Source organism: Trichechus manatus, unplaced genomic scaffold, assembly GCF_000243295.1.
Source record: "Trichechus manatus latirostris isolate Lorelei unplaced genomic scaffold, TriManLat1.0 scaffold00026, whole genome shotgun sequence".
In the NCBI taxonomy this organism is placed as follows: Eukaryota; Metazoa; Chordata; class Mammalia; order Sirenia; family Trichechidae; genus Trichechus; species Trichechus manatus.
In genome coordinates this window covers 11,994,806-12,011,035 of record NW_004443962.1, presented here as the reverse complement: position 1 = coordinate 12,011,035, position 16,230 = coordinate 11,994,806, and positions in this window count along the sequence as shown.

Here is a 16,230-nt window from a genome sequence, read left to right as displayed (position 1 = left end):
CGAGAGCTGACAGAGAAGGAACGCCTTCCCCTAGAACCAGCACCCTGAATTCGAACTTCTAGCCTCCTAAACTGTGAGAAAATAAGTTTCTGTTTGTTAAAGCCACACATTTGTGGTATTTCTGTTATAGCAGCATTAGATAACTAAGACAGCCTCCTTCATCATCTCCTTCTTCTTACACTAAGTGAAACACATGCTTTTGTATCTACTACCTTTGATTCCTTTGGCTTTGGAAAATCTCTCTAAGAGTTGATGAATTATAAATGTGGTGACCATTTTTTTAATTTAAAATTCAGGGCACATATTGTTACAAAAGGTTTATTTTTTCCTATTTGTGAAATTATTTGCATAAGAAGACAGTGGTATAAAATTTAAATCACATTTAATTATACAAATAATGAATAACCTTCATTTTAAAAAGAATACAGTTACGTGAAGAGAAACAAAAAATTCATCCAACGTATAAATTTGTTAGTACAATATTTGCATTGTCATTTTCATCATCTGCTGTTGAAATGATGGCGTATTGTTCCTCTCATTCTTGTTTGAAGAATTCAGCATGCTTAATAATTATTTATTCTTTCCAGTTTTTTTCCAGCATTTTTGGGCAAGTCTCCAAGTACTTCATGTGGATCATTGCAAAAGATTTTACAGTTCCAATGGTTGTCAATGGTTATTCCAATCTCTTTAAAGTTACTGATGACAAAAAGCTCAAGAATAAGCAAGCAAGCAAACAACAACAAAACTCTCCTCAATCTTGGAGTTTGGAGAGAGAGAGGTTGAGTTTACACATTTTATTTCTGTTTGGAAGAATAACGCTTTCATGTTGAAAATCTTCAAACATATTCAATCATCTTTGATCTACAGATGCATTTCCCTTTGTCCCAGTTTTCTAGTTCTTGTTAATACATGATTTAAGGACGCAGTGTTCATTAAACAAATAATATGACTGGATTAATTGCCTGTTTCCCTAGATTTACCATTTTGGGGTGGTTAAGAGCCTTGGTGAGCTATGGCTGCTAACCAAAAGGTGGGCAGTCCGAATCCACCAGCTGCTCCTTGGAAATTGTATGGAGCAGTACTTCTCTGTCCTATAGGGTCGCTATGAGTCAGAATCAACTTGGCCACAATGGTTTTTTAAAATTGAGCACAGCTAAACTTACAGTTTCTAAGAAGATTTTCTTTCTAAAGGTCGAGGTAATTATTAACCTAAAAATACTCAGCTATCTACTTACTACCCAAGGTCCAAATAATAACAAACAGCATTTGAGTAGTTTTTATTTAAAGTTCTTTTACTTTGGGTGATAAAAACAATTTTTCCCTTACAATTCTTTTACAATCACCAATATTCATACAAGGCTTTTGGCCCTGAAAAATAATGGAGGGCTTTATGGAGGGCTTCCTATGTGTTAGGCAGTGTGTTGAGTGCCAGCATGAATTCTCTTATTTCATCTTCACAACAATCCTATGAAGTTGGTAATATCATCTTCCTTTTATAGATAAGAAAATTCAAGCACAGAGAAATTAAATAACTTGTTGAAGGTCACAAGCTTAATAAGTGGCATGCTCAGGCCTGTCTGAAACCAAAGTCTTTGCTCTTAAAAACACATTATTGTGTATCCCCTTCCCATAGTTTTGCCACTCAGATTTTAAAACAGCATCCTGAAAAACAGTTGTGTTTATTGAGGAACTGGATGGTTTTTGAGATGCTTTTGATGGTTTAATGGAACAATGGTGCAGAATGTTTTAAATAGGGACTGCCCCAGAAAATTCAAGATATTCGATCACCATAACTAAAGCACATTAGACACAGACACGCTTGAAAAACTACACAAAACAAAGTAGCATTGAATAAAGAAAGATTATCACTAAAGACAATAGAGAATAGGAATACTGGGGAGGAAGGAATGAGGCAGAGAAATAAAATTTGTTTTTCTGACTGAGGAGAGCTAGGGAGAAAAACCCATAAATCACTCTGGCTGTTATTGAAATATTAAGTTCCTCAGCTTGACAAAGGTTAAGAAGAACTACAATGTTTTGTCAGCCCAAGCTAGCCAAAGAGCTGAATGAAACAGAAAATTTATCCTGCATAGCCAGAGAGGATCCACTAAAACGGTTTTCATTCTTAGAGTCTGCAGTTGGGCAGGCAAGAAATCACTCACCCTTCTCCTACCCTTATGACTTCATTTTGAAAGTTTTGTTTATAGGAAAGCAAAGTCATGCTGGCTCCCTGGCTTATCCTCTAAAACTCTAGCAGAGCTAATAATTAAAATTGACATTTACATAATTTTCATATCTTAACTCTTTGTTAGCCATTATAAACATTAATTCAGAAATAGCATTACTATATTTGTTATTTCCATAAGTAAAACAAATTCATCTGTCCACTTATATTGGTGCAATCTTCATGAGTCATGGTGAATCAAAGCTTCAGGAAACAAAAGAGGCTAGGTCTAAAGGGGACTGTTTCCCGTTGTTCCCATACTCCAAATTCAAGAAAAGTTGTCAACTCTTTGTAGTTTTTATTGTTTAGATCAGGGTTAGAGAATCCATGGTCTGTGGCCTGAATCTTGCTCCCAACTTTAATTTGAACAACAAAAGTTAAAGGTTCACATCTCTATTTACTTTATCTATAGTTGCAAAGGAGCCTAGTGGTACACTGGTTAAGAGCTCAGCTGCTAACCAAAAGGTTGGTAGTTTGAATCCACTAGCCGCTCCTTGGAAACCCTATGGGGGCAGTTCTACTCTGTCTGATAGGGTTGCTACAAGTTGGAATCAACTCAGTGGCAATAGGTTTTTTTTATATAGTTGCAAAAACCCAACCTGGTTCTAAAAGTCTTTAACATTAATATTCATTTTAAGATTTGATAGGTCTTTTATATTTCTATCTTCTGTAAGTCTATCTATATTTCTTTCTCTACCTTTCTGTTCTCCCTTGTTCTTATTTTCTCATTCCACCCTCCTTAAATAACCGTAATATACAACTAAATTATAATTTTTATTTGTTGATATAATTGAAAGGACATTTGTGTTACTGATTTTTAAATTTAGAAGTGAAACATGAATTACTAAATTTCTTTCCAATCTTAAAGTTCTATGAAAACTTTTATGTTTTCCCCTCCAAACTCAAATTATAGGCTGTCACGTTTTACCTTGTTACATTTTTCTTCTCTGTTCAGTTGATTCTGCTTACCAATTCTCATAATTTTGAACACTCTGTCTCTGAGTTTTGTCAACACTTAAAATAAGTCAATATAGGATGGTACAGGGTTTCACTTTACAAAGGTTCACTGTAACATGAGTTCTCCATGGGTACTGTCTTCATTTCCTAAGTCGGCACAACAATGTACCACAAAGTGGGTGGCCTTAAAGAAGAAGAATTTATTATCTCATGGTTCTGGAGGTTAGAAGTCCAAATCAGAGCATTAGCCATGCTGACTCTTCTGAGGGCTTTGAGAGAGGAACTGTTCCATGCCTCTCTACTAAGCTTCTAGGGGCTGCTGGCAATCCTTGGCATTCCTTTGCTGCTTGTAGATGTATCTTCACGTGGCGTCTTCCTCCTGTGTGCTGGTCTGTTACCATGTCTATTTTCCTTTTCAATAAAACACCATTCAGAAGGGATTAGGACTAGGACCCACTCTATTCTGGCATAATTTAACTGATAATGTCTTCAAAGAAAGACCCAATTTTCCCAAACAAGATCACATTCACAGGCACAGGGGTTAGGACTTCAGCTTATCTTTCTGGGGTATACAATTCAAACCATAACTGGAGGCTAAGCTCTTAATAAGGGTTTAAATTGGTGCAATCTTTTAAAAATAAAATTTAGAATGAAGTATGAACTATTTTGACATAGTAACATTCCCTAAAAAAAAATGAAACTTTGCCAAAGATTTAGTATGAAAGTGTTCTCTCCATTATTATTTAAAATAGTGTAAAATTATAAATAAATAAAATATTGACGAATACAGAAGTTATTAAATTGTGGAATATCCATGACTGAATGTAATATTGACACTCAAAATGTTGTTTTTGCAGAATATTTAATGAAATGGGGAATGCTCACAACAAAATTTTTAGTTAAAAAAACAGGAATCAAAACTATGTATATTGGACAATTCTAATTTGTTTCAAAATGTACTGAAAAGGAGTAGAAATAAATATTATAATTTAGATTTTCTGAAATTTCTGTAATGAGCTCACATTACTTTTATAAACAGATATGCATGCATACACATATAAATAGAAATATTAATAAAAATGTTGTCTCCTGGAATCTCTAACTGGTAGAAGGATACTTTTGTGGATTCCTGTATTCTTTGCCTACTGTAGGCTGTATTCATCTCTGTTGGCCAGTACCTCCATGGGTACCCTATTAACTACGTTTCCAATGAGGCATTGTAGGGTCTAGGAAGAGTTCAGTGAAACTTGACCAAACAAATCATGTAAAGACAAATTTTGGATTGGAAAGAAACTTAAAGGTCATCTAGTCCAAACTCTCCTCTTATTCTTCAATTTTAGCTATAGTCAATCAACAGGTGCAGGGAATTTTTATATCAATAATAATGGGAAAATAAAATCAACTCTAAAGTCAATTTCTATAAACTATTTCTCTAAAGTATATAGATACTGAAAATAATGATACATGTGTATAGTGGTTTACATTCTACAAATCATTTTTATACATAATCTCATTCGTTCCTTATAAGAAAACCTCTATTTGCTCCTATACAGAGGTCCATGGGCGGCACAAATAGTTTGCACTCAACTAGTGACATAAAGATTGGTGGTTGAACCCACGCAGTGGCACTACAGAAGAAAGACCTGGTGGTCTATTTCCATAAAGATCACAGTCAAGAAAACCCTATAGTGCAGTTCTACTCTGTAACACACGGGGTCACCATGAGTCAGAAAAAACTTGACAGCAGCGGGTTTGGTTTTTTTTTTTTTTTCTGTTGTTCCCATATGAAAGGTAAAACAGGCTTAAAGCCTGAAAGGGCTTGTTAGAACCATGGCTAGTAAACCCAGGCCTGTCCAGTGCTAAATATCTGTCTCTTCCCACCACATCACAGTGTGATGGATGGATATGTGAAAACCTATTTTAGAAGATGCACAAAGCTGATTTTAATTACCTGTTTCAGAGCAAATATTTGCGTTTTGCTCTAAGAGGCATGAGTTCTGTTTGCAATTCTGTCATTGATTGTGTGTTGAGCCATACTTTGTATGTTTTCAGTCTCTCCTAACGACATGTGCCTATCTGAAACTCATGAGAGCTGTGACATTATTTAATTAACCCTGTGGTTTCTCCCTTTGTGGGCTTGGACTAGGCTGGATAAGGAAGTTTCACGCTGGTTGCTAGTTTCTGCCATATGGTAGAAACGTGACTATTATCAACCAGTACCCCTTCTGAAGGACATAAACTAGGGTCAGAAAAAAGTCAGATGAAGGTTTAAGAAGAAATGATGATAATTCCTTATCCTCTTGAAAAATTTTCCAGAGAGGACATGGGGGGAACCTGTTTTTCAACTATGGTCTCTTAATGAAATTCTAACTCCTAGACTGGTAAGTAATAAAGGATGGTGCCATAACTTGATTGAGGAGTTAGAAGTGGGTGACGAATTAGGTTACTTAGTCCAGGACCCGGTACCTCACAGCAAGAAGACTGGAAAACATCACACTTGATAATGTAAATAATTGCCAGCCTGGTCTTATGGTAAGTCTTGCATCATCATCCTCCCTCCACTCAAATTCTCTTTATACCAGTTCTGATACTCACTGAGAGTATACCCTCTCTAAGCAAATTAGTACTGCTTTTTTTTTTTTATCATCTAATTAGTTCTTGAATAACTAGTTTTCTTCTATTTTTGTGGGGTACTCTCCTGAGACTCTTAATATATTTCAAATTATACTGCAATTTCTTGTGAGGATAAGAACTTCCCATCAGCTTGCTGTCCCCAAAGTCTTCTTCTAGTACTCACTGCTCCCCAACTCCCAAATTCTCTCTTTAGTTCCAGTATTTATACTCCACACCAGATATTTGCCTTTCCTTTCTGTTCTGTTTTGTCATAATTTCTTTTTTTAATATCAAATACATGTATCTATAATGTGATTTCTTTGGTTTCTCAAAAGAAGCTAACAGCATGAGGAAAGAGCTTTGGGATCAGATTTATGTGACTCCAAATTTCTGTATCACATCCTACTAGATTTATGATATTGGGGATATTTCTAACCTTTCTTTGCCTTGATTTTCTCGACTGTTAAATGGAATTATCCATAGCTACCACACACGGTTGTTGGTAGTATTAAATAAGAAAATAAATATAAAATAGTTTACACAGTTCTAGTTCATAGTAGATGTTGTCTTCAAAGAATGTTTGATGATCATATAATCACTATTTCGGAAGAACTGATCCCATACCTTGTTCCTATTTAATCCTCTAATTAGTAATACGTAGTGATTAAGAGTACGATCTTAGAGGTTAGACAGCCTTGGATCTGAAGACCAGGTTATCCACCAAAGTAACCTTGGGTAGACTTCTTAAATGTTTCTGAGCATCAAGTTTCGCCATCTATAAAATAGGTACAATAATACCTATCACATGGAATTATGATGAGGATCAAATTAAAAGTCCTTTAAAAGTGTTTAGTACAGTGTCTGGCATATAGATGTTAAATAACTGCTAAAACTTTACATAAAATGGACCATTTACATGTGTTTGGTCAATTTGGCTTAGTTTTTTTTCCCCACTATTGTTAGTTTAGCAATCATCCTTCTTTGTGTAAAGTGCCACACATGTGTATACTTTTTACAATGATTGGATTAATTTTTGGGTGTGGAAAGGTAGCTCTGAAACTGACTTAGCTTCAATAGTTTCAGTGTTCGCTGGAATCCAAGATGGCAAGCTCTTAAAGTGAGTTGTAATATATTTTCAACATTTATCCTAAAAATTTTTCCAATGTATTAGATTTCTATAAATGATTTGATGGTTTTGCTCCAAGGATCAAGTTTAGACTATTCTTCTTTCTTGCGGTTCTTCATACTTCTCATTTTAGGAAGAAATCATGGCTTATTTAGAAACTCTAGTTCAGTAATTCCTCTCCATGAAGTATTCTTCCAGTTTGCAGTAGGATAATTGAAGCTCCCATTATTATTATCTGACCAAACTCTGAAGTTTTGTTTTACTGTACATAGGGTCACTGTGAGTCGGAACTGACTTTATGGTACCTTATAATAATAATAACTCTGAAGTTCCTCACGTTATTTATAAGGTATATTTTATGGTCCATTCCTATTACCTTCCCCAGGGGAATAAAAACTCCCTTTGTAGAATAACACTTTATTCATTTTTAATTAATTCAGGATAGAATTTGTTTTATAGATATTTCATTGTGCTTCTCCCATCTAGCAAGATTTTTAGGCTCTAATTGTTTATGATGTCCCCTCACATAATGCACTTCACTTCTTGCTCATTTCTATCCTTCACTCACAGTGTCTGAATTGGCATCACAAAATCTTCTGTAAACAGGGTCTCTGTCTCTGTGTCTGAGATCACAATTATGCTAAGATTGTTAGTTGGTGTCATTTATTCAAATCAATACTTATTGGACACTTTCTCTCTCTCTCTCTCTCTCTATATATATATATATATGACACTGTACTGTCCTCTGTGGAAGAACAAAGATATTTAAAATAGTATCAAAGAGTACATAATCTAAGCATTCTAGTGATCATATAGATACATTAGTCTTCCAGTATTTATTTGGAAACATTTATATTTTCTAACTTGACTTTTCTTCTACTTTCCATATCTATTTGTTGTCTCATCTGAAAGGGTATCTACTCTGTCATCTTTTTTTTAACTCAAGTAGGCCATTGAATTTCTTAGAGCCCTCAAGCAGAGCCTTTGTCAATTTGTTTTGCATGCTTTTTCATTATCAGCTCTCTCCCAATTTTTAAAATAAAAAACTGCTCCAGGCAACATGGTGCTATAGACAGAAGCACCATGCCATCCCTCCACAGCAAAGATCCAAAAAACTAAGCCAAATAGAGATGAACGTCAGTCCCAAAACCCTAAGCATCAAATGAAGAGATAAAGAACTCAGCCAAGCACCAAATGGAATGAGAAACTGACAGAAAACAGAGAGCAAGGACAGATACATGCAGAGGTCCCCTATCGGGCTAAGGCAGCATGGATCCGCCAACTTGGACTTCTATCGGAGATCAGCGAACAGGTGGTACGAGAAAGCAGCTTCACAGGGCTTCTGGCAGGAGACAGAACAACCGTTAACCAGCAATATATGCTTTCCCACCCCAACCTTTCTTCACCCCTACTTGGTCTCCTCTGCTTCCTGTGGCCACAGTCTCTTGGCTAGGAAGCACTGGCTTCACTCTGGTGCAGCTTGGATTCCACCCACCTGCACTGGCCGGCTCCCTTAGTGCCATTTGTTGGCTGCTGGTATTGCTTTTTTTCTGCTTCTTTTGATTTCTTCCTTACCTCTTACCACCTCCCCCTCCTTTCTTTCAAATACCTGGCTCTGTGTGCCATCTTTGCTTCTTCCTGAAAGGCTGTGAAACACTGCTTGACTGTGAAACTGCTTCCTGGCCCATGCCACCACGCTGGTGGGATCCCCAGGGCTTTTTTTTTCGTTTGTTTGTTCTAATTTGTTCTGTTTTGATTTGTTTGTTTTCTCAGCTTGGGAGCCCCTTCTAGCCGGGCAATACTGCACAGCTTGGGAGCTACTTCCTTACTCTGTGCAGACGCTCAGTGGGATCCATGGGGACATTTCTTTTTTCTTGTTTTGTTTTTTGTTTTTACGGGGTTTTTTTTTGTTGCTTTTTTTTTTTCTTCTCTTTTTCCCTTTTTGTTTTTCTTCATTTCTCAGTTTTTTGTATCTCTATACTTACCTTCTCTTCCTGTCTCCTGAATACCTGGTGCTGTGTGACACCTGTACCCATTCTAGCCAGGCTGTACTTCATGGCCTGGGAGCAACTTCCCCAGTCCTTGCAGCCACACCGGTGGGACCCCTGGTGGCTTTTCTTTCTTTTTTTTTAATTATTTTTATTTATTTATTTTTCTTTTACCCTTTTTTTCTCTTTTTCCTTTTCGTTTTTCTCCATTTCTCAGTCTCTCATCTCGCCACTCCAAAGGCAAGCTCCCTTAACACTCATTTGTTTGTTTGTATGTTTTTGGATCCTGTTCCTCTCTCCTCTCTCTCCTCCTTCCCATACCCATCTTAGCGCCACACATCACAATCTCTCCCTTCCTGCCTACCTGCACCCTGTGCTGAACATCACACCTCCAAGCAGCACAGGCATGACCTACTGGAACCTGACCTGCCCTGTCATCCCTAGTACGGGCCACAAACAACCCATCCCAGCAACTGCCCTAAAGCTGAACCTGCCCTGCTGTACCATACGTGAGCAACTGACCCTGCCCATTGGAGAAGGAGGTGAAAACTATCGTGCCTACAGATGAGCAAACAACAAAAAACGTACAGCCTGCCTGCTCAGGCAGAACTAAATAAAACAAAAAAGTAGGAAGAAACAAACAAATCTACAGTCAATAAATGAGGAAAATAACTACTGAATGTCCTGAAGACAACAGACAATAACAAAACATTTACAAAAACAGGACAGGATGGTTCCAGTAGGTATCCAAAATAAAACACCAGATGATTTTCCAGTAGAAGAAAAGGCATCAGAACTACCTGATAGGGAATTCAAATCTCTAATATTCAGAGCTATCCAAGACTTGAAGCAAAAAGCAGACAAAAATGAGGAAAAAATTAAAAAATTCATGGAAAAGGCAGATAAATTCATGGAAAATACAGACAAAAAACGGAAGAAATCAAGAAATAATAAAGGAACAAAATGCTAAAATAAATTCACAACTAGAAATCATACAAAAACAACAATTAGAAATCCAAAAGATAAACAACAAGATTTCAGAAATGGACAGTGTCATAGAAGGACTGAGCAGCAGGTTTGAAACGATGGAAGACAGGATCAGTGAAATTGAAGACAAACTTGGATACAACTCTGTTTGAGGAAAAATCAGAAAAAAGAAAGAAGAAAAATGAAGAAACCCTGAAAATTATATGGAATACAATCAAAAGCAAAAAGTTGCAAGTGATCAGAGTTCCAGAACAGAGGGAGAAAACAGAAAACACAGACAGGATCATTGAAGAACTGCTGACAGAAAACTACCCCAATATCATGAAAGATGAAAAGGTGACCATCCAAGAAGCTCAATGAACCCCATATAGGATAGACCCCAAAAGAAAATCACCAAGGCATATAATCACACTCGATAAGACCAAAGACAAACAAAGAATCCTAACAGCAGCTCGAGAAAAAGAAGAAGTCATATACAGAGAAGAAACAATAAGACTAAGCTAGGATTATTTGGCAGAAACCATGCAGGCAAGAAGGCAATGGGATGACATATATAAAACCTTGAAAGAAAAAAAAAATTGCCAGCCAAGAGTAATATAGCCTGCAAAACTCTCGTTCAAATATGATGATGAAATTAGGACATTTCCAGATAAACAGAAATTAAAGGACTATGTAAAAACCAAACCAAACTTACAAGAATTATTAAAGGGAGTCCTCAGATCTGAGACCAAACAACATCAGACCACAGGCTGAATCTAGGACGTAGGATTATACCAGCTAGATACCAACCTAGGAAATGAACTCCCAAGGACTATCCAAAATCAAAAGAATTACAACAGGGAATCACAGAGGTTAATCTGTAAATGACAACAACATCAGAACAATAAAAGAGAGAATAAATGATGTAGGTATAGAACCTTCTAATGGAGAGGAAGGCAAGGTTATACCAAGTAATAATAGACTGCTTCAAACTTAGAAAGATAAGGGTAAATTTCAAGGTAACCACAAAGAAAGTTATCAAACTTACTCATCAAAATAAAGAAGAAAAACATAAAGTTTCAGTAAAAGCAAAACCTACAAAGCAAAAGAAATATAAAAAATCCACAAACAAAAGGAATTCAGTACAGGAGAGTAAGAGGAACAAAGAAAAGGTCAGCACCACAAAAAACATTACAAAATGACAGCAATAAACTCACACCTATCAATAATTACACTGAATGTAAATGGCCTAAACGCACTCATAAAGAGATGGAGAGTGACACAATGGATAAAAAAACAGGACCCATCAACATGCTGTCTACAAGAGACACATCTTAGAAACAACGATGTAAATTTATTAAAAATCAAAGGATGGAAAAAAATATATCAAGCAAACAGCTACCGAAAAAGAGCAGGAATGGCAGCTAAAATTGACTTTAAAACAAAATCCACCATAAAAGACAAAGAAGGACACTATATAATGATTAAGGGGATGAGCCATCATGAAGACATAACCATAACAAACATCTACGCACCCAATGACAGGGCTCCCAAATACATAAACTCTAACAGCACAAAAAGAGAAAATGACAGTTCCACACTAATAGTAGGAGACTTCAACACACCACTCTCGGTAAAGGACAGAACATCTAGAAAGAAACTCAACAAAGATACAGAAGACCTAAAGGGCACAATCAGCCAACTTGACCTCATAGACATATATAGAATACTACTCCCAACAGCTGCAAAGTACATATTCTTTTCCAATGCATATGGAACACTTTCCAGAATAGACCACATCTTAGGCCACAGAGCAATCCTCAATAAGATCCAAACCGTTGAGAGAATACAAAGTAGCTTTTCTGACCACAATGCCATCAAGGTAGAAATTAACAACAGGAAGAGCAAGGAAAAAAAATCAATTACATGGAAACCGAATAACAACACCCTGCTTACAAACCACTGGGTAATAGAAGAAATCAGAGATGGAATAAAATAAAAACCACCACCTTGTTTGCTAAGATAGTATAATGTTAGTGATCAGTGGTTTAAGGGGTTTTGCTTGCCAAAGTCATATCTCATTTTGCTGAACTGGAATATCTTCTTTCTTCACTCTTATCAAAAGACCAAATCACCACTTGGTATAGGAGTGTTTGGTCCACTTTATTGACAATTAAGGAATTGCAGATAGACTTTCTGATGAAGGGAAGGAGGGCATCTAAAGCTATTATTCTAGACAACAATGCCTAGTCCTTAGAGAGTTAGAGCAAAACTTTTTTTTTTGTTGTTAAGTAAAGCCAGAAACCCAAAGAAGAAAGCAACATCTTTAGCCTTAACAGGTACTCATGATTGGAGGTGAGCAATGGGCCAGGAAGAAAAGAAGAACATAGGAAAAGAGAGACTAAAGACAAAGACACATATTGTTAGGAATCCATATAGAATTTGGAATCCTACCAAGATGAAGTTTATATCAGAGAAGACATTTGTTTCCCATGCTGTCGAGTCAGTTTTAACTCATGGTGACCTTACGTACAACAGAACGAAACACTGCCTGGTCCTGCACCATCCTCATGATCATTGTTAAACTTGAGATCATTGTTGCAGCCACTGTGTCAATCTGTCTTGTTGAGGGTCTTCCTCTTTTTCATTGGCCCTCTACTTTACCAGGCCTGATGTCCTTCTCCAGGGACAGACTGATCCCTCCTGATAACATGTCCAAAGTATGTGAGATGAAGTCTCCTATCCTTGCTTCCAAGGAGCATTCTGGCTGTACTTCTTCCAAGACAGATCTGTTTGTTCTTTTTGAAGTCCATGGTATATTCAATATTCTTTGTCAACACCATAATTCAAAGGCGTCAATTTTTCTTTGGTCTTCCTTATTCACTGACCAGCTTTCAGATACATACGAGGGATCGAAAATACCATGACTTGGGTGAGGCACACCTTAGTTCTTAAAGTGACATCTTCATCTTTGCTTTTTAAAACTTTAAAAAGGTCTTTTTGCAGCAGATTTGCCCGATGCAACATGTCATCTGATTTCTCGACTGCTGCTTCCATGGGTGTTAATTGTGGATCCAAGTAAAATGAAATCCTTGACAACTTCAACCTTTTCTCCATTTATCATGATGTTGCTTATTGGTCCAGTTATGAGGATTTTTGTTTTCTTTATGTTGAGGTATAATACATACTGAAGGCCGTGGTCTTTGATCTTCATCAGTAACTGCTTCAAGTCCTCTTTACTTTCAGCAAGTAAGGTTGTGTCATCTGCATATGGCATGTTGTTAAGGAGTCTTCTCCAGTCCTGATGCCCTGTTCTTCTTCATATAGTCCAGCTTCTCAGATTATTTGCTCAGCATACAGATTGAATAAGTGTGGTGAAAGTATACAATCCTGACACACACCTTTCCTGACTTTAAACCACACAGTATTCCCTTGTTCTGTTCGAACGACTGCCTCTTGATCTATGTACAGGTTCCTCATGAGCACAATTAAGTGTTCTGGGATTCCCATTCTTCACAGTGTTATCCATATTTTGTTATGATCCACACAGTCGAATGCCTTTGCAAAGTCAATAAAACACAGGTAAACATCTTTCTGGTATTCTCTGCTTTCAGCCAGGATCCATCTGACATCAGCAATGATATCCCTGGTTCCACGTCCTCTTCTGAATCTGGCTTGAATTTCTGGCAGTTTCCTGTTGATGGACTGCTGCAACTGCTTTTGAATGATCTCCAGCAAAATTTTACTTGTGTGTGATATTAATGATATTGTTCAATGACTTCTGAATTCGGTTGGATCACCCTTCTTTTGAATAGGCATAAGTATGGATCTCTTCCAGTCGGTTGGCCAGGTAGCTATCTTCCAAATTTCTTGGCATAGATGAGTATTTCTAGTGCTGCATCCATTTGTTGAAACATCTCAATTGGTATTCTGTCAATTCCTAGAGCCTTGTTTTTTGCCAATGTCATCAGTGCAGCTTGGACTTCTTCCTTCAGTACCATCGGTTCTTGATTATATGCTACCTCCTGAAATGACTGAACGTAGACCAATTATTTTGGTACAGTGACTGTGTGTATTCCTTTCATCTTCTTTTGATGCTGTCTGGGTCATTCTGTATTTTGCCCACAGAATCCTTTAAAATTGCAACTCGAGTCTTGAATTTTTTTCTCCAGTTCTTTCAGCTTGAGAAATACCAAGCATGTTCTTCTCTTTTGGTTTTCTAACTCCAAGTCTTTGCATATGTCATTAAATACAATTGGGTACCATCTCATAAATCTTTAACCAATAACAGTTAATACACCAGCTGTTCAAAACCCTTTAAGTGCCTATTATATGCGAAACATTGTGCCAAGTGCTAAGCAAGATATGAGAAATATATAATTCCATGCCTGCCTTCAGGAGGATTCTGTCTACCTATGGCAATGAGAGAATACCAGGCAGTACAGGAGGTCATGAAAGGAGTAGACTTTAAATTAAACCCGCTGCTGTCTAGTCGATTGCTAGAGGACAGAGTAGAACTGCCCCATAGGATTTCCAAGGCAGTAATCTTTATGGAAGCAGACTGCCACATCTTTCTCCTGCGGAGCAGTTGGTGGATTTGAACAACCAAACTTTTGGTTAGCAGCCAAGTGCTTAACAACTAAACCACCAGGGCTCCTTAAGGAGAAGGTGAGCATTGAGCTGAGGATCAGAAAAATTGGGCTCTATCTCATCTCTCCAATTTCCTGGCTATGTGACTTTGGGTAAGCCATTGATCTTTCAAGTCTCCCCTCATTGTCCATCCCACACCTATCCCTGCCCTACTCCTCCCAAAAAAAAAAAAAGAAAAAAGAAGAGATCATCCTAGAGGACCTCTAAGATATAAGTCAACATTTGGGATCATTATTAATGAGCTCTGTTGTGTTACCCAGATTGAAGTCTACAGCTAACCATGATCCCCTGAACTGCCCTTCATTTTCACAGATGAAGAAATCTGTGTCCAGATTTTCCCCAATTCAGTGACAAGTCAAGGCTCAATACCAATTTTTCCATCCAGGTGCTGTATTTTTTTTTAACTGCACCCAACAGTGCATCTTTCATAAATGATTGTGACTCATAAAAAGCTTAAATTATATTCTTAACACAGCTTACTGAGAGAAATGTTTCTTAAAAAATTATTATCTTTGTATATGTGAAGATGGGGTGGGAAAAAGGGATAATTCTACTAATTAGAGGGAACACGATGAGCAATCAGTTCCTTAGGATCTGGAAGGGTACAGATTCCAAATCTCTGTGAAATACAATTCCCTCCTGCCGAGGTAACCCGTCAAGCCATTATTAGGTAACAGTTCAGTAGGGGTTAATCACAGAAGTTGAGTGCAGGTAGGAGGGCAGTGCCGGAATCCCAACTGATGCAACTGGAGAGTGAGAAGAGGCTCACAGTGGTGATAAGCTGCAAGACTTCCCTGATTGACAATATGGTCCAGAGCCAGTCCTAAGGTAACCCTTTGGGCAGCTTCGGACTCCAGGCGCCCAAGTTCGCACGCTTCTAGGCATTCCACACTGGCGTCCTTCAACAGGTAGCGCCAATTACAGCCCCCAAGGCACGGCCCTGCAGATTACAGGCCAATGGCACTGTCAATCAAATACCTCACCTACCTTTCTAAATTCTTCCCGCCCCCTTTCATTGGCTTTTCCTTCGACCTATCCCCAAGTTGCTTCCGCGCCTCGCGACCACGGTTCTTCGTCCAATCGAGCCTGTGATTGGAACCGCGGCTCCTCGCCCTCTGATGTCTCAGCTCTCCCCGCGGCCTAGGGAGGAGGGAGAGGGGGCGGGGCGAGAGAGGGGGCGGTCCGGGGCGGGGCTTGCCTCCCACAGCGTGAGGGTGGAGCCTGCCTGCTCGGTTAGGACCTCGGAGAGCGCCGGGCGCCGCGACCAGAGAGACCGGAGAAGCGGCCAGGCGGGGCAGACAGTCGCCTGCGAGCCGGTTTCCTTTGCGCCCTCGGCTTATCCGGCCGGCAGGTGCCTAAGTCCGGGGTCAGATAGTCATCCCTCTGGGGCTCCGGGGCTGCTGTCCAGCCGCGGTCCCTCACACCTGTGTGTGTGTGTGTGTGTGTGTGTGTGTGTGTGTGTGAGAGCGTGTGTACGAGCGCCCGCGAGCGAATGTCTGGGTGAGGTGTTTGTGTGTTCCGGCTGGGCGCGCGAAGGTCTGCGTGAGGGTGTTTGTGGGTTCGCGCTGCCGCGGGCGACATCCCCGCTTCTGGGCGCTCGGCCGGGGAGGAACCGCGGGAGCGGCGGCTCGGTGCGCCCAGCCGGCTGAGGCGGGACCCAGGGCCGCAGCGGTCGCCGCCACCGCCGCACGTCCCCAGAGTGCGGC